This window comes from Humulus lupulus, chromosome X, assembly GCF_963169125.1.
Source record: "Humulus lupulus chromosome X, drHumLupu1.1, whole genome shotgun sequence".
In the NCBI taxonomy this organism is placed as follows: Eukaryota; Viridiplantae; Streptophyta; class Magnoliopsida; order Rosales; family Cannabaceae; genus Humulus; species Humulus lupulus.
In genome coordinates this window covers 80,149,258-80,168,484 of record NC_084802.1, presented here as the reverse complement: position 1 = coordinate 80,168,484, position 19,227 = coordinate 80,149,258, and positions in this window count along the sequence as shown.

The following is a 19,227-nucleotide window of genomic DNA, read 5'->3' as shown; positions in this document are numbered from 1 at the left end:
TAGAAGCTCTAAAGAAGAAGTTGGCTGAAGAATTTGAAATCAAGGACTTGGGTGCATTAAAATACTTTCTTGGAATGGAGTTTGCTAGGTCCAAAGAAGGTATCTTTGTAAATTAGCGTATATATGTCCTTGATCTTCTGAATGAGACTGGTTTGTTGGGGTGTAAGCCCACTGAAACACTGGTTGAACCACATGAAAAATTGCAACCCGCTCAAGAGGAGAATGTAAAGGATAGAGAGTGCTATCAAAGGCTGGTTGGAAGACTAATTTATCTATCTCACACGCGTCCAGATATATCATTCACAGTGAGTATGATAAGTCAATTCATGCACTCACCTAGACCAAAACACTTCAAAGCTGTTTACAGAATTTTGAGATACTTAAAGGGAACACCTGGGAAAGGACTCATGTTCAAACCACAAGGCCATCTACAAATTGAGACTTATACAGATGCGGATTGGGTTGGTAGTGTAGTGGATAGAAGGTCTACCTCAAGCTATTGTTCCTTTGTTGGAGGTAACTTAGCTACATGGAGAAGTAAAAAGCAGAGTGTGGTTGCTAGAAGTAGTGCTGAAGCAGAATTTCGAGCTGTTGCTCAAGGCATTTGTGAGATCTTGTGGATAAGAAGGCTACTTGAAGAATTGAAGGTATCGCAGTCATCTCCTATGAAGTTGTATTGTGATAACAAGGCTGCTATCTCAATATCACACAATCCAGCTTTGCATGATCGTACAAAACATGTGGAAGTGGACAAGCATTTTATTAAGGAGAAAATAGAGGATGGTTCAGTGTGTATGACTTATATTCCTACTAAACAACAAGTAGCTGATGTATTCACAAAGGGATTGTTTAAAAAACAATTTGATTTTTTGAATAGCAAGCTGACTATGGAGGATATTTTTAAACCATCTTGAGGGGGAGTGTGGGAAAATCAAACTGTTTTTAGGAACATTCCTAACTTAGAATGATTCTTGTAAGGCTATCAAATATTCAAAGATTTGACAGCTATTCTTATTCTAGGAAACTTATTAATTTGCTAATTTATTTTCTGTATATTTGTGATTTGGTTCACACCTATCATATACTTGTATAAATATATGTTCACTGAATAGAAATAATATATATAAAAATTTTCCCAATATTTGTGACTGGATATATTAAATATAGGATATCAGTTTTTCAGAACGTAACTTTTCAGGGATAGAAAAATATCTAGAATTCTCTCTCAGAGAAAGAGAACAGTGACACAAACAAAAGTCACTATTCTTCACAAAACCTAGGTCCAAACTTTATCAGATCTCATGTGTTGAGAACATCTGATAAATAGATTTTTGCCTATTGTTTGTATAGCGAGCCCACACTCGTTCTTTATGTGCTGAGAACATTTTGGAAGATCTTGGTGTGAGATCTCAAGGATTTAGCCATACAAAAAGATAGCAGCAAGGAAGGACCTGAGGTAATTTTTCTATTCATGTCTTTGATTCAATATATATATGCATGTGAAGAAGTAGATCTAGAAATCTTGTGGGATTAAATTAACAATTTGATTGTTGTTCCGCTGCGTATAATCTCTGATTTGATCAATAAAAACCAACAATTGATTCCTAAGTTTCAGTGATAGTTAAAATAAATCAAATTATCATTTTCTAAATAGATTTATAATTTTAAGCACAAATTACTTCTAAGAAGATAGGATTTTTCTTCACTTTTCAAAAAGTTTAATTTCAAAGTATTTAATGTGAATCAACCTAATGAAACAACAAAAAATCAAATAACATTATTTATAAGGAAAAACATAATATTTTTGTTCTAAGCATTGGATGTGTACAATTTAATGACACATCTTACAGAAAGAATTTTATGCTTTGCAAAATGAAGAACAAAGGACATATTATCTAACAATCCAAATATGAGACATTAAAGATGAAAGACATATATGAAGAAGAAAATTCCATAAACTTTGTTGCATTACAAGGGAAATCAACATACAACATACAACATAAATATTATCTAGTTACAAGTTGCTTCATCATGATCTTAATAATCTTATGAAAAAGATTAGAAGCACATAACTAGAATAGAAATTACAAAATAAACAAAATATATACTTGAAAATGCTCTTCAAAAATCCAAAATGGAAGAGATAATGGTGGAGAGAAAATGGTAGAAAGAAGATGGTAACAAAAAATTAAGCCCCCTAAAATGGTCTTGAAATTCCATATTTATAGCCAAAATGAGAGCATTAAAATAATCAACTTAAATTAATGAAATTGATTAAATTAATTAAATAAAGTAAATATGGTATGTAGAGGTAAATTATAGTGTGTAATGATGATATTGTGGTGAAATATGTGAGAAAATTGGGTAAAAATGTGGCATTTTAGGCATAGGGGACAAAGGTACAAAAATGCAATTGTTGGGCTCAAAGTGGGGAAAAGGCAGCTTGTTGGCTGCTGGTTAGGTGGCTGTTTCGGCTGGGCCTGGAGCGGATTGGGCCGGTTGACTTGTTGGTGTGGGAGCTGGAGGCTTCGTTGGGCCGTTCCTGGCATTGGGCTTGGCTGCTAGGTTCAGGCCCGAAGGAGGGCAGCTGACTTGGGCCTGGCGTGATGGCTAAGGCAGCTGAGATCTTGGGTTAGGAGGAGGGCACGGGCTAGACCTTGTGAAAATGCCAAAATCCTTAGTTTTTCTCACAAAATTATCAGTTTTCTTTTCTTTTCTCTTCTTTATTTTTAAGCATAAAAATTGCAAAGTACATCCTACAAAATAAGTAAACATTAAATTAGAATAAAGTATTTTCAATTATAAAATAACTCATACTAAGTCCATGAAAATATTAATTGAAATTTAATTTACTTTGGCAATTAAGTTCAATAAAATCACATTTTTTAACTTATAATCTAACAACACAAATTTTAAATAATTAAACTACAACATATTATAATAAAATATCTATAAAAACACACAAAAAAAATACATAAAATCATAATAGGACTAATAAATTCAAAATTACTTATAAACTTAATAAATCACTTAGAAACTTAAAGACTAAGCAACAATTAGCATAAAAAAATGTGGTAAAATAATTCTATTTTGTAGAGTTATCACTGGGCATAAGTCGTCCCCCCAGGTACTGTTGTAATTCTTACATTCCGGGCTATCATAGCATTAAGCCCTCTAACAAATTTGTCTTGCCTAGCTGCATCTGTAGGCACAAGATCTGATGCAAATTTTGCAAGTTTTTCGAACTTCAGGGCATACTCAGTAACTGTCATGTTGCCCTGCACCAATCCCACAAACTCATTAACCTTCGCTGCCCTGATTGAAAAATTGTAGTACTTCTGACTGAACAAGTCCTTAAATCCATCCCAACTCAGAGTAGTAACATCTCTGGTCTGTGATGCCACTTCCCACCAAATGCGGGAATCATCTCTCAAGATATATGTGGCATAGGCCACTCTGTCAGGACCTTCTACCCTCATAAAATCCATGATAGCAGTTATCATAGTCATCCACTGTTCGACCTTCAGTGGATCAGGTCCTCCCTCAAAAGTTGGGGGATGCTACTTCCGGAACCACTCATACAACGGCTCCCACTTGTTTCCAATTTCCACTGGCTGAATAACTAGTGCCACTACAGGTGGCACAATAGGTGCAGTACTCCCTGGCGAAGCCTGCTGTCGCAGAAGATCGATCTGATCATCTTGGCTCTGAAGCCGCACTTGCATCTATACCATAATCTGCTGCCAGTTCTTAGGGACTGGCGGAGGGTTCTGGCCCTGGTCATCATCTCTAGTCTCAGATCTAGTGTCGGCTAGTCGCGTAGATTTCCTTGGACACATAGCTATCCAAGTTAATCTGCAATCAACGACTCGACAATCAGACCATGATGACAGGGTAAAAGCCTTTCCAAAATCCACCAATGGAACACAATCAATCACAAACAATCAAAATATGACAATTCATCCAAATGCTCATCCACATGCACTAGCAATGCTAATAAACATGCCCCAACACCACCACACAACAGTCAAGATATTGACATCCATCCATATATTCACCCATATATACACAATATGCAAATAATCATTCAAATATTCATTTACATGCATAGCAATGCTAATAAGTACGCTTCAATATTGTCACACAACAGTCAAGAGCCAGGCTCTATCAGTATCTCATGCTTCTTATTAATCCAACAGATAACAACGATCATAATTCTCTTCAATCACTTTAAACATATAACCACATAAACACATTTGCCAAACCCTTAATCGAGCTTGTATTTAGCGGGGAATGTACATGTCTAGCTGGTCTTCAGGAACCCTTAAACCTAGGATGCTTTGATACCAAGTTGTAACGCCCTTAGTAGCCAAGACCTTTACACTGTGTATTTATAAAGGTGCAAGACTTGCTAACCAAATCAATTAGTTGAAAACGTGTTGCTAAGACCATTAGTGAACTAAGGTTAAAAGGTTTTGGTCATAAAAGATACATCTCATATAAATAAACATTTATACATGGGATCTCAAAAGAAATAACATTTGAAGGACAGTCTACAAAATTTTCTAGAGTATATACATCAATTGGCCACTCTAAGGGCAAAACATACATTTAAGGTCCTCTTGTTCCTGTCTCTCCCTCAACCGTGGTGGCCGAGCAGCTAATCATGTGCATTCTGCCTCTAAAGCTCTCCAAACCAGGGCTGATCAAGCTTACCCTTACCTTTACCTGCACCACATAGCACCCGTGAGCCAAGACCCAGCAAGAAAACCATAATACCATAGCGTAAACAATGACAATAACCAAATAATTCTTTAAGCATGATCATAAATTCAGCAGATCATGACATTCACAAGATCAGTAAACATAACCAGCAAATTCACAAACTAATACTCAGATATATTCAGCATATCATATTTTTTAATTAACAACAGCAACAAAATCATACAATAACCAGGGTCGATGCCTTAGGTCGCACCCTCTGTTTACACCACTGACTCCGGTCCGCTTAAACCTAGCTCAGTGAATATTAAGCTGTCCTCAGCTACCAGTGACTGAGTCGCACCCTATGCACCATTGTAAACTCTGGCACTCTTAGGCCATTTGTTTTACATTTCCATGGCATAATACCACCTTACATAATGCATACAAGAATAGGGAGCCCTTAGTCCCGTCATAAACTCACAACCGAGTGCAGTTTTCTTACCTTTAATTCCAAGTGTTCTGATTACGAGAGATGACCCTTGATCACGATCCATTTCTCGAGCCCTAGCTTACACCTAGTCACAACCAAGATAAGGGATTCCATCAATAATAATTGTATAAAGGTTTCCAGACCAAGTTCTAGCCTTTGGAACATCGAATTCCACCAAACACGGTAGTGGAATCGATCCTAAGCACCCTAGGTTAGGCTCCCGCGCCTAAAACCTCCTTAAGGCCAAAAATTCCCTTAAGACCCACTGCCCAAGCTCTCTATGTCACGACCCGCCCCTATCTAGAGGCCCAGCCTCACCAAATAACAGACACGGGCCGTGGCCCAACACTCCCCATGCCGCGGCCCGCCCTTCTTCCTCAGCTCCCATCTGCTCTAGAGGGCCGCGGCACACCAAGAACTAAGCTGCGGCCCGACCCCTTCGAACCCAGAAAACCCACCATTTTTAACAATCAAACCTCACTCAAATCAACCCAAAACCATCCTAATGATAGAATTCAACTATCATAAACATCCTAACATGTTTCCAGCAGAAAAACCCAACGGAAACCTAGCTTAGAAACTTATCAAAATTACACTTTAATCTTTGAAACCCATAAGCTCAAGAACACTAAAACCATCCAAGAGAACACAATTCAAACGCTAAACTATAAATTAGAGCTTACCTTCACTGAAGAACCAATCCACCAAGCAATTGTTGAGCTAACTCCCAAGCCCTTAGTTCAAATTCAGTCTTCAATTTCAAAACCTAGAAACTCTTAGAACCTAGCCAAAACTATAGAATTTAATCAACTAAACCACAATTCATCACTTACCTAAATTACTGGTCTGAACCTTCAGATTGCTACTGAGATATCCCCCAAGATTCCAGCTCAAACCTCTGAATTTCTAGCCAAATCTTCCTTAGTTCCAATGGTTCCTTGAGAGAAAGAGAGAGAGAGAGAGAGAGAGAGAGTGTGTGTGTTGAGCTGAGAAGAAGGAAGGGTCAGTTTGGGTGTTTCGAGCTAATTCCTTCTTTGTTTTATCTTACTTAAGTTAATTCCAAAGCTCGGGGTACCAAAAACGTCCCCGAGGGAAAAATGGTAAACATCCCCAGTATTCCCACCTAGGCTTCCTAACCTCAAATATATCTCCAATTATTTATTTCCATAACCCGATAACCCAAATAACTGTCTAATACCCAATATACCCCTTGACTCGCCCCGAGTCAAGTATTGGGTCCCGTTGTGACTTTCCCGTTAACTGGCTCCCTAAGATTGCCTGAAGTCACATGCTGCAGATATATCCACATAATAATGTGTTCTTCACAATTATAACACATAATCACATTTATCACCTCAACGGGCTAAAATTATGAATATACCTCTTTAAGCTAAAAAGGGCCTACATGCATACTAATACTCTTAGACATGCATTTCATATATTCATATAATCATATAAGCATGCTTATCATGGAATCATGCATTAAATTATTTAATTCACACATAAACCAATTATGCCCTCCCGGCATACTAATCAAGGCTCTTAAGCCTTATTAGTGATTTTTTTTAGGCCGTTACAAAAAGAGTAGAGAGATTGATCTTAATTTACTAGTGGATCAAGCCCACCACCTTATATATATAAAAAAATAAAGACTAAAATTAGTGCCTAAATATAACATAGTTTCATAATCTTAAACTTTTCAGAATCCATACCTTAACCCTTGGAACAAAATAACAAGGTCCTAGAATCTCGAGCCTTTGAGAGAAAAATGACTTGCTCTTAAATGACTAAGGTCCGAAACTTGATGGTGCTTGGTGAATGTTATAGTATTTCGGCTATAAGAGAAGAGAAAGGTGTCTTGGGTGCTAGGGTATGTCTCTGCTAAGTGAAGAAGAAAATGACGGTGATGGTGATTAGGGCTAGGTTTTGAACACAATAAAAAGAAAATAGAATGTTGATGGTAGTGTGATGATTGATTCAAACACCCCTAAGGTTCTTTGTGGTTTTGGCTTGGTAGAGAATTTGTGAGAAAAATAAAAGAGCTTGAGAGAGTATAGTCTTGCTAGAAAATTTTGAAATTGAGAGTGTTGATGTAACATCCTAAATTACCTAATAAGGCTTAGGGCCTTGATTAGGGGGTTAGGATGGAAAATTATGGAAATTGTGTGATATATATGTGTATCATTATGTGATTATGTGAGTTATATTATGATATGACTTAATATGCATGTTTAGGTTTATTAAATATGCATGTGGGCCCGTTTCTGATTATAAGGGAAATTTTTGTAATTTGGCTTGTTATGGGAATATTTGGCATATATGTGATATATGTGTGGGACCACAACATTATGTGGATACATTTGGGTTACTTGGCACGAGACGATCCTAGGGAGCAAGCTAGTGGGAAAGTCACAACGCGACCCATACTTGACTCGGTGTGAGTCAAGGGGTATATTGGGTATTTAGTACTTTACTAGGTTATTGGGTAATGAGAATAAATATTTGATGATATATTGGGAGTTAGTGAGATCAGGAGGGAATTCTTGGGATTTTGACAATTTTACCCTCGGGGGTGTTTATGGGACCCCAGCCTTGGGTTCTACTTGAGGTTACTTAAGCTTGAAGTAACCTATCAGAAAGAAAAGTACGCTCAATACTCTCTCTCTCTCTCTCTCTTGTTCGTTCATTTGACACATGTTAGCATTTTCGAAGGAAACTCGAGTTTTAGTAATCAGATTCAAGCAAGGTTAGAGTCATAACGATTCTAGGAAAGATTAGAAACTTGTTAGCTGGAGGATTTAACTGGGAAACGACTTAATTGGAGGTAATCCAAGCTTTAAGTTTTTAGTTTTTGAGTTTTTAAGTTTTGATTGGATTTTACGTTTTGATGAGTTTTTTAATTGATTGGAACTTGGGTTTTGATGGTTTTGGGGCATGGAGTTGATTGGGAACTTTGTTTTTGGGGTTTGGATAGGTTTATGGAAGGTTTTGAAATGAGAAAAATGAGGAAAAATGGCTAGGTTCCAAGTCAGGTCGCGGCCCTGTTCTTGGGTGTCGCGGCCCAAGCTTGACGAAGGAGGAGACCTGGTTGTTGGGCAATTAGGGTCATGGTGCCTGGTAGGCGCACCGCAGCACGAGGCACAGACTTAAAGAGGCAAGGGCCTCTGTCTAGGGTGGGTCGTGACTCGGGTGTTTGGGTTGCAGCTCAAAATGGGAAAAAAGGCCAAATTTTGCTTTTAGTGATGGGAACTTAAACCTAAGGGCTCGGGATCGATCCTACTACCCGGTTTGGTAGGATTCAACGTCCTGAAGGCTAGGACTCAGTCTAGAAGCTTGTGTTTACTTGTGATTGATGGGATTCTATATTATGGTTGTGACTTGGTTATCGCTAGGAGCTCGGAATCGGGATCGTGCTCGAGGGTTGTTCATTGGTAACCTGTGCTTGGGCTAAAGGTAAGAAAACTACACCCAGTATGTGATACATGTGAGTATCGCTTGGCCTGAATTATTGAACAGGAATATGATTAGGGTTTGAACGCCTAAGTATGTGCATGATTATGATTATGCTTGTGATTATTGATTAAGCATGTTAAATGCTTTGTATCTGGATATTTGGCATATGATATATGCATGTTTGCATTATCTTATTGAGAAAGGCTTGACTTATCAGCCAAGGACGACAATAGCGCTGAGCGCTGGTCGTGAAGCATTGACTTATTAATCAAGGGAGGCAATAGCGCGTTGAGCGCTAGTCAAGATGGTTATGCTTAACTAATAGCGCATCATATGCTTGTCCGACCCAATGGTCGTGGAAAATGCAGCGCCAGGTACGCTGGGTCAGCTCCAAGGCTGATTAAATAGAGGATAGGACAATGGGGCCCGAGGTGACTTATTAGTCCCATATCCTAGGGCTGGACCCCAGCATTGACTTAATAGTCAAGGACGATCTTAGCATGTTGAGTGCTGGTCGTGAAACATTGACTTATTAGTCAAGGATGACCTTAGCACGTTGAGTGCTTATCGTAAAGCATTGACTTATTAGTTAAGGACGACCTTATCACATTGAGGGATGGTTATAAAGCATTGACTTATTAGTCAAGGAAGGCAATAGCATGCTGAGTGCTGGTCCATGTGGTTTAGTTTAACCATAAGTACATTATATGCTTGAATGACCTATTGGTCAGAGAAAACTAAAGCCCTAGGTACGCTGGGCCAGCTCCAAGGCTGGCTATTGATAACTCTATGATATAGATTTATTTATTTGACTTTTAAACTTAATTATTCATAAAAGAGAGTGATGATTTTGGTGTTTGTTTGTTAATTTTAAGTTGTTATCTATCTATATAATTAGTTGATCTAATATTGGAGTCTTGCAATGTTTTGGGTTTAAATTGAAATTAAATAACTAATCTTGTTATAGTTTTCTGTGAAAAAAGGGAATCAAGCTATCCATGGAAGGATTGAAGAAGAAAATTGGAAGTTTGGTTTGGAAGCAAAAGCTGAAGCTTTCCAGATTGCTAAAATTCATGCTGTAGCATGCTAGAGCTCACTTGCTGACGTGGAAATTAAAGGCAGCTGTGTCATTTCTTTTTAATTCGTGGCCAGGTGGCATGCATCTATAACTGGCGCCAGCTGGAGTTATTTTTGGGCAGAAAAGTGGTCCAATTTAGTGGGCCTAAGTGGAGGAAAAGAAGGTGGGCTTTCTAATTGGAGACATGATGTTTGTACCCTAATTTGGAGTGAAGGAGAGGACCAGCCGTATCACCTTAGTGGCAGCCATTGAAGGACCATCATCAGAAGAAAAAGTACAGAAAAACAGAGAGAAAAATATAGAGAAGTACAATTGTTGAAGGGGAACGAGAAGGACAAGGAGGATTCACACACCAACTATATCGGATTTGTCCCATTTACTCTTCTTCTTTAATTTTTGTAGTTCCTAATTTAGAATAGCTATTTTAGAACTCATGGATATCAATTTTCCATTTCAGATTTTGGATACTAATTTAGCTATGAGCTAAGCCTTTTGAGACTTGAATGGTTAAAGAACCCTATGTCATAGTTATTAAAGTTTAAATGCATATTTACGTAAATTCACCATTGTTCATTCAAGTGTTGTTCATGATTATTGTTTGTTGTTGTTTGGCCAACAATGGCAGATTATTAAGCTAGATTTAATTATGGAAAGGTTGAATGTAGTAGTTTGTACTTGAATGATGCAAGAGCATAACCATTGTTAGGTTGTTCTTAGTGAGTAGAATAGGAATATTTTACTTACCTTGCATAACTTTTGAGAATTGGTGCTGTTATTTGTGTTCTTAAGTCTGATTTGATATAGGAATATATTTAATTGGATGGTAGAACTATATTCACGAGTTTTGGAAAAATTTGGTGAGCATATTGGGAATTCTAGTTAACTCTGGTGCGATTTGCTAAATTTAATGCTATAGCATTCTGGGCAGTTTTTGACATAAGGGGATTTAGCTATTCAAGTCCAATTTTTCCATTGATAATTCTTCTTGCTGTTATTTCTCTAGAACATGTGGTTAATTATAAGCATATTTTAATTTCCTTCATTTTATTTCAGTTTCAACAACCACTCAATTCAGTTTCTTAAATTTCTAAGTTGTAATTAATTGGTGTTTACATAGAAATTTTTAATACCAATCCCTGTGGAGACGATTCACTTATCATTATATTACTTGTGTTGGACTGTGTACAGCTATACAGAGGACATGGCAAAGGGCCCCGAGGTGACTCATTAGTCCCATATCCTGGACGTTGAGCCAATATGATTTATTAATCATGTGGTTGGATGCTGAGCCCCAGTATGATTCCATAAGCATGTATTTTGGGCATTGAGCCCTGGTATGATGCATTGATCATTTATCTCAGGCAATTGGCTCCATATGACATTGTAGTCATTTATATGAATGGTATGCATGCATGAGTATGGTTATTACTGCTAGGCATGCTTATTGTGATTTGATAATATGTTATGAATTGCTTATGAGCATGTTTAAGTTTTCTTGATGAGCCTTGGCTCACAGGTGCTACATGGTGCAGGTAAAGGGAAAAGAAAGTTGGACCACCCTTGAGTTGGAGAGCTTAGGTGACGATGTGTACATATGCGGCAGCTCGACCACCACAGCCGAGGGTTTAAAGAGGAACTAGGGTCAAACTTTATTTTGCCGCTTAGGTCGGCATGTTGCAACTCTTTTACTGTAATTATCCTTTTAAATGTATTTTGGGATCCCATGTATACAGTAAACGTTTTAGTGAAACGTTTGTATCTTTAACCAAAAATTTTAACCCTAAACCATTAATCACGTTTAGTTACACGGTTATGACGAAATGACTCGTTTAGCGAGTTTAGCACTATTTAAACAGTGTAACGGTCCCTGAGTAGTAGGGCGTTACAGCTTGGTATCAGAGCATGCCAAGGTTAAGGGTTCCTAAAGACAAGCTGGGCATGTACACTCATCACTAAAGACAAGCTCCATTCAGGGTATGGTCACTATTTATGTGGTTACGTGTTTAAGTGCTTAAATAAGATATAAATGCCTTACCTGCATGCCTTATTAGGGAGCATGAGATTCTGATAGGACCTGGCCCTTGACTATTGATATGATTTAGTGATTACCTGCTCAGTTGATATATGAATGTGTTATGTGCATACTAGAGTTGAGAGCATGATATGTATGTTGGAAAGAGCAGGGGTTATTGATTTATGCATGAATGTTATGGGCATGTATTTAGTATAGTAGTGGTATGTGAATGTGATGCTAGGTGATTGTTCCCGTGGGGAAGGCTTTTGGAATGTGCTCATCATGTTTAATGGGTCAAGTTATTGACTGCAGACTAAATTAGAGCTTATGTACCCAAGGTAGTTAACGGGACCCGATGGTGTTTATACTAAGGTTGGGAATTACAGCCAAGGCTTGAGCCCTCCGCCAACCCATTAGAATTGGCAGCAGGTGTTTACAAATATGCAATTAGGATTGCAGAGGCAAGAGGGAGAGATCAGGTGTTTAAAACAACAGGTTTTGTCAAGGAACACCTCTTCCTTTGCTATGTCAGGAATGGCACCAATTATGGCTCAGCCTAGGGTTAAGAGCATATGGGAATTTATATATGAAAGATTTTAGAAATATTACCCTCCAGTTTTTTTGAGGGAGGCCTAGATTTATTCAGAGTTGAACAATGGATGGGCACGATCAGTTCCATCCTCGTCAATATGGGGGTGGTATGTCACGAGAGGGTGATCTATGCTACATATGTATTGCGGGAAGATGCCTGGACGGGTGGGAAGTGGTGTCCTAGACACGAGATACAACTGTAATGAATTAGGAAGAATTTAGGCAGTTGTTTAATGAAAGATATTATTGTGATGTAGTTAAGACTGCAAAGACAAATGAATTTCTGAACCTGGTTCAGAGAAATACAACAGTAACAGAGTTTGTTAACAAATTCGATTGGTTGGCCAAGTTTTCTTTTAATATGGTACCCACAGATGTGGCTCGGAAAGAGCAGTTTATCTAGGGATTGAATCCTAGAATAGCCCAAGGCGTTAGAATCACCCTAGTGCATGAGATCTCTACCTATGCTTAGGTGGTAAGAAGGGCCCTTGTTGTTGAGGGCATAGGAAATGAGATTTGGAGGGAGAGTGCTGGAGAGCGCGGAGCTCAGGCAGTGATACATCTGTTTATTAGATCAGGTAGGGGCAGAGGTCCCAGTGATCTAGAAAGAAAAGTTATCAATGTATTCGGTACCTCTGGATTAGAAAAGGGGTTCCGAAGTGCTCAGATAGGCCATCAGGGCGAGGACGAGGATTGGAAACTATACCCGAAATGGGCTCAGTGTAAGAGACGCCATCTGGGGAAATGCCGAGCAAAGGCATGTTTTTTGTGTGGGATGGTTGGGAATCTCAAGAGAGATTGCCCAAGGTTAAGGAAGGATGAACCAAAGGGGGGAGATAGCTTGACTCCAACTCGAGTGTTCGCTCTGACGCAGTCAGAGACTGAGAATGAGGCTGGTTCCTTAGTAGTGGTAGGTCAGCTTTCTGGTTCTGATTCTTCTATTGTACTGATTTGGTTTTAATGTTGTGTTGTTCCTTGTATTGTTGCATCTAGAGAGACATAGAATTGATATGCATATTATGTGGTTATACTATGATGAAAATTTGGTATCCTATTGGTAATTCTTAAGAGATGAGTTAGATTATTGTGGGAAAGGACTCATCAGCTGATTTGATAGAGTTGGTTATGACCAAATTTGATATAATCCTGGATATGGATTGGTTGGCCAAGTATGGGGTAATGATAAATTGTAAGGAAAAGATGGTAACCCTTGGGCTTGAGGGTGAGAAACCCTTGTATTTGTTGGCACTGCACATGGACCCCATATACTTATGACATCTGTACTTAGAGCTATAGACCTATTGCAAGGGGATGCATAGGACTCTTAGCTAGTGTGGTGGATACCACTCAGGTCGTGCCAATGAGACTAGAACAGACTGGATTAGTCTGTGAGTTTCTGGATGTGTTTCTAGGGGTTTGTCAGGGTTACCTCTACACCAAGAGACAGAATGGTGATTATGTTAGTGTCAGGGATGGAACTAGGTCTAGGGCACTGTATTGAAAGGCTTCAGCATAGCTGTGGGAACTAAAAGTTCAATTATTGAGTAAGAAGGTAATCTCCAAGGTGGATCTTTGATCTAGTTATTACCAGCTAAAGATCAGGGAGAATGATAAGCAGAAGACTGCCTTTTATATCAGATATGGGCACTACGAGTGCTAAGTCGTGTATTTTGGATTTGACTAATGCCCGAGTTGTTTTGATGGATCAGATGAATAGGGTGTTCAAAGATTATTGGAATTGATTGGTGATCGTCTTTATTGACGATATTGTGGTATATTCACAGTTAGAGATTGTCCAATGCCAAGGAACGCCTCAGAGGTCAGGAGTTTCCTTGAATTGGCGGGGTATTATATGTGTTTTGTGGAAGAGTTCTCAAGAATTGGTACCCCATTGATAGAAAAGGTGATTGTCTATGCATCATGTTAGTTGAAAGATATGACCAGAGCTAGAATATAGTTACTGGTGGGCCAGTTGGCCAACATTACGCTTGAGTTGACTCTTTTAGAGAGGATCAAAGGAAAAACAGTTGAGTGATCCACAAGTGGGAAGGATTGAGGGGAATGTCTTAGTTGGATTAGCTAAGGACTATGAAGTGTCTGGCATGAGTTTATTGAGGTATAAGGATCGGACTTGGGATCTGATGGACACTGGGATTAAATGGGAGATTTTGGATGAATCTCATACTACCCCTTATTTTGAGCCTATGCTTTTACGAGCCTACATTTCAAGGTCATTTACTTAATCTCAAAATTTGGGTGTAACAGAGAGCTTGTAAAATATGAGTGTGTGAAAAATGAAGAGCACCAATGTTCTATTTATAGGCTCCTAGGCTCAACTCTTCCCTTAATTATCTCCACTATCATCAAACAAAATTTTAAAATTTAAAACTCCCTCCTCTCCACTAGATTTCGGCCAAGACCTATTCAATAGTCTAATCTTATGCTAAACCCTCTCTTTTAATGCTACACACACTCTTTAGTGTAACCAAATGGAGTCAAAGTCCATTATTGTTTCCTTCTTAGTCTCCCACGAATACAACAAGCATTTTCAAATTCAAAATGTGCCAACAACCTTCAACTATCACACTACATTCTCTAATTTAGTCTTTTGACTCCACATTCATAGTTTTCTAGCTCCACTTTACAAGCTTCTTTTGACACATATTTCATTTGAATTTAATCAAGCCTCCATGCCACCTATAGTATTTCAAATAGTTCATCTCTTTCTTGTTTCATGGTTCACATGCCACCCTTTATCTTAGTCTTCACCAAAGTGAATTTCGGGTTGCACAATACAAGCTTTTTATGCCACTTAATTAAATCAATTTCGTGTATATGCTAAAAATTCCATCTATCTACACTTGTTGGATTTCGGCTACACCTTAGGATTAAAATATATATGACTTAATTTTGTGCCACATGTGTACAACATTTTACCACATATATGATGTGTACATATTTTATAAATTCTTATTTTCCTTAAGAAAACTATACACTAATTTAATTTCTACACGTGTCTTTATGTTCCATAAAATAAATAAAATTCTATAAATAATAACCCCAATAATTATAATTATCCAAATTACAATTATTTACTAAATCATAAAATCATAGCTTATAATAACAACATTTCTAAAGCAATCTTTCTAATTCCCAACTCACGTTATAAACCATAGTATAAAATAACATAATGTCATAATTAAGGAGCTTATACGAAAGTAATAATCCAGTCATTACAAAAACTCCCCCTGAATTATATCATTTACGAAAACCTAGTCAAATTGTTAGGTTTCATTCCATTTTCCTGTTAAAATACTGATGTGGCATTGTAAATTCTGATATAGTATTGTCATGAGTAGAATAATTAACATTTTTGTTCTCCTAACTTTGACCATTACCAAATCGTGCCCCTTTTTATTTGAAAAATTAATTAAAAAAATAAAAAAAAATCTATTTTTTTTATTAATTGAAACCTAATAATTTTTTTTAAAAAAATAATCCAAAAATTAAAATCAAAATAAAATTAAAATAGTAACATTAAATATTTGAAAAAAAAATCTTAGTATTAGTTCAAATTTATAATAATTTAATATATAAAAATCCAAATGTTGACCAACGATTTGGCCAACGACACGGAGTCAAATGTACGACAGAAGATAAAACGACAATTAAGAATATAATCCAATGGAAAAGAAGAAAACACCAAGGATTTATAGTGGTTCGACCCCAAAGAATGGTAATGACCTACGTCTACTTAGTGCTATTATTGATATTGAATCTCAAAGCCGTGATCAAAGAACTAGGGTTCTTGAGTTTCACAAACCTTAGAAAGAATACAATGAAACGATGGATAATTGCACTATATCTCTCTTTCTCTCTCTATCTTAGCAAAAAGATTCATGCCAAAAAAGTCCCTTCCTTGAGCTATTTCATGTATATTTATAGGCTCAAGGAGGGTTACATGGGCCAACGGGTCGTATCTTTCCTTAATAACCGCGTATCAAGGTAATAATGAGGAAATATTCAATGAAATTATTATAAGATTACAACTTAGAAGGAAACAAATCAAATTATACGGCCAGCCTGGTTGTATCTAAAAGTTAAGCCTGACGAAGTGATGTGCTTCTGGTCGATAGTCGAACAACACTTCTGCCACGCGTCAACCACGTGTGATAAATCCCTGCCACGTCATCAGCAGCCGTTTTTTGGGTAAACATTTGCCCCCCAAGTTTATTTATTGCGACCAGCAATAAGTAAACTTCGGAAACTGACCATTCGAATACCCCACGAAATTTGTTAGAACCGCCCGTGCTTTCTTGAAAAAAGTGATCAATCATGTTGTTGGCGCGGTTCTTTGCCAACAGGTAATTAAGAAAAAAGAGAAAGGGATTAGTGCCTAGGTTGAACCGAAATAGATAAATGATCTTAGAAATGAAATGGTGACTCAGGATACGCTTTTTTGGTGGTTCAAAGGTTAAAATCCTTCTACTCCACTAGTCAGTATTATTGCTATATACTGGATATTTGATTACAGGGTCTTTCTTACAATTGAGCATCCAACCCTTATTAACTCCCAAGGTCTCCATGTTTATAGGAGAAGGCACCTGGGAGTTGGTAAGAAGGTCATCCTGTGACCTTCTTACCTATCATGTCAACTCTGTGACATTCATGATTAATTCCTAAACCTGACACATAAGTGTGGTCAAATCAATAGGTAAGGAGATAATGGGCTGCACGGCCCAACCCAATCATGGGTGTCTGAATACGCACGTTCCTGCTGCGTGTTTGAGAAGTCAGGGATATATCAAACATGTGATGTCTGATATGCGCACGTTTACCTTGCGTGGTTGACTTTATAAAAGGTCACAGCTTCAAACCCCAGCTCGTGCCTGGAGCTGAATGCCTCCCTCGACCTGCGGTCTTTAGAGTCCAGACTCAGTCCTTAGGCAACCTTGGCAAACCTTTAGGTTACCCCGAGCTAAGGGGGTAGGAACTTACAACAACAACTCTGGACCTGGGGATGTCTGCCTGGCAATCATGATCAGGTCGTACCTCATCTCGCTAATCAGCCCGTGGGAAAATCAGGGCGTACACATGTCCAATCAAGTCTTTTCAGTTTCCCAATAACTTGTCTGACGGCTATTACACTTCCCCATGCTTTGAAAAAGGTAATTCATGATTACTTCTTCTACTGTGTTGCAGCTGCTATAAGTAATACCCTAAATCCACATTTTTACTTTTTACTTTTCACTTGCCATCTCCTTTCCAAGAACTTCGAAGAACTTCCATCCTCAGAACCCAGAAATTCCCAGGAGCTTACATCTGGACGCTCGAAAGCTTTCATGTTCAAACCTTGTGTTCAAACTCCGTTCTTCATCTAAGTAAGTTTCACGAACTTCTTAGACGTTTGAGTTGCCATGCAAAACTGCTTCATAGTTATTTTTATCTCTGAACCTTTGCATGTTCTCGGCTGAAACTGTTATGGGGATTGTGTATATATCAATAGATGTTCGATAGGGTACTGAAGCAACATTTCGTAGGAGTTAGGAGCTAGTTTGGTAGTCAAGATTGTAGATTTAGGGCGTAAAATCAAATACTTTGATTTTTAGGCTAGTTGAAAAATTGGGTTTTTCCCGCCCCTTTGGAGTCTAAAATGCTTTTTTCTTGAAAAACTTTTTACTTCCGCTTTTCAATCTATTTTTCAAACTACTCTTATAAAACTTAGTGTTTTTGCTAGAATGCTGCTGGCCGTATAAAAGCTTAACTTTTATACGCGAGCAACGTTATTCTAACTCTCAACACAGATTTTTAGGCTTTATGTTCTCACCTCCCCCTTTCTGTGTTCACATCTTTTCATGCAAGATCTGTGGGGAGGTGAAAGGCCTATTGATGACGACTTGCTTGCCCAATTACTTGAAGACAAGGAGCAACCATCGTTGTTGATACCAGAAATTCCTTTTTCTCGAACCCCACCCAATAGACCTCAGTCAAACCTTCCAGCCATGGGTAGAGTAAAATCCACTGCCCAGAAAAAGAAACCTTCCAACCCTTCAAATCAGCTTGCTCCTCATGCTAGAATTCCCTCGACTAGTGGTCGGGAAAGAAATATCCCTGACCCCAACATCCAAACTGGTGCTCAACTTCGAAATGTCGTTCAACCAGATGTTGAATGGTACGTCGCCCCTTCAAGCCGAGTAACGATTAGGATGATCGCTAATTATATTAAAAAATATGGACTTCCTAGGGTGACCCTAGTCCAACCCACCAAAGACCAACGGGCAAACTTGCCTGGAGGCGCTTTCAGTGTCTGGTCGAGGTACCACATCGAGGCAGGAGCGATCTTGCCTCTTCATCCTTTTTTCCAGGGGGTGACCAATTACTTTGGGGTCGCCCCTTTTCAAATAACTCCCTTGCTGCACTCTATATCCTCTATAGCCATAAAAAATGGCCCGTCCCCATGCCACATGAGGTCAACTACCTGTTCGACCTAAAATCTAACCCTAACCAGGAAAACACGGGGTTTTTCCACTTCTGTCACCAGGAAACAGGTCGCACTTTCCTGATTGACACCACTTATATCTCGAACATGGGGAAGTACCATCTGGAGTACTTTCTGACCACTGACATGGTCACGAAAAACTTGGCCTTCACACAAGGAGGTAAAGTCTTTGTACCACTGGTTGTTTATCTTTCTTCAATTTTTTGCTGCATTTCCCTTAGAAATGTAGTGCGTTTCAGGCCCATGGTTGCGACCAGAGCTTACTCCGGACATGGAGATCCGATCAGCCCTCCTGGCCAGCATGACCGACATAGAGAAAAGTGTCAAACAACTGGTCACAGAGGCCAATCTGAGACTGGTCGGCCTTTTGGCCCTTCACCAAGATGTGAGGGAATCAA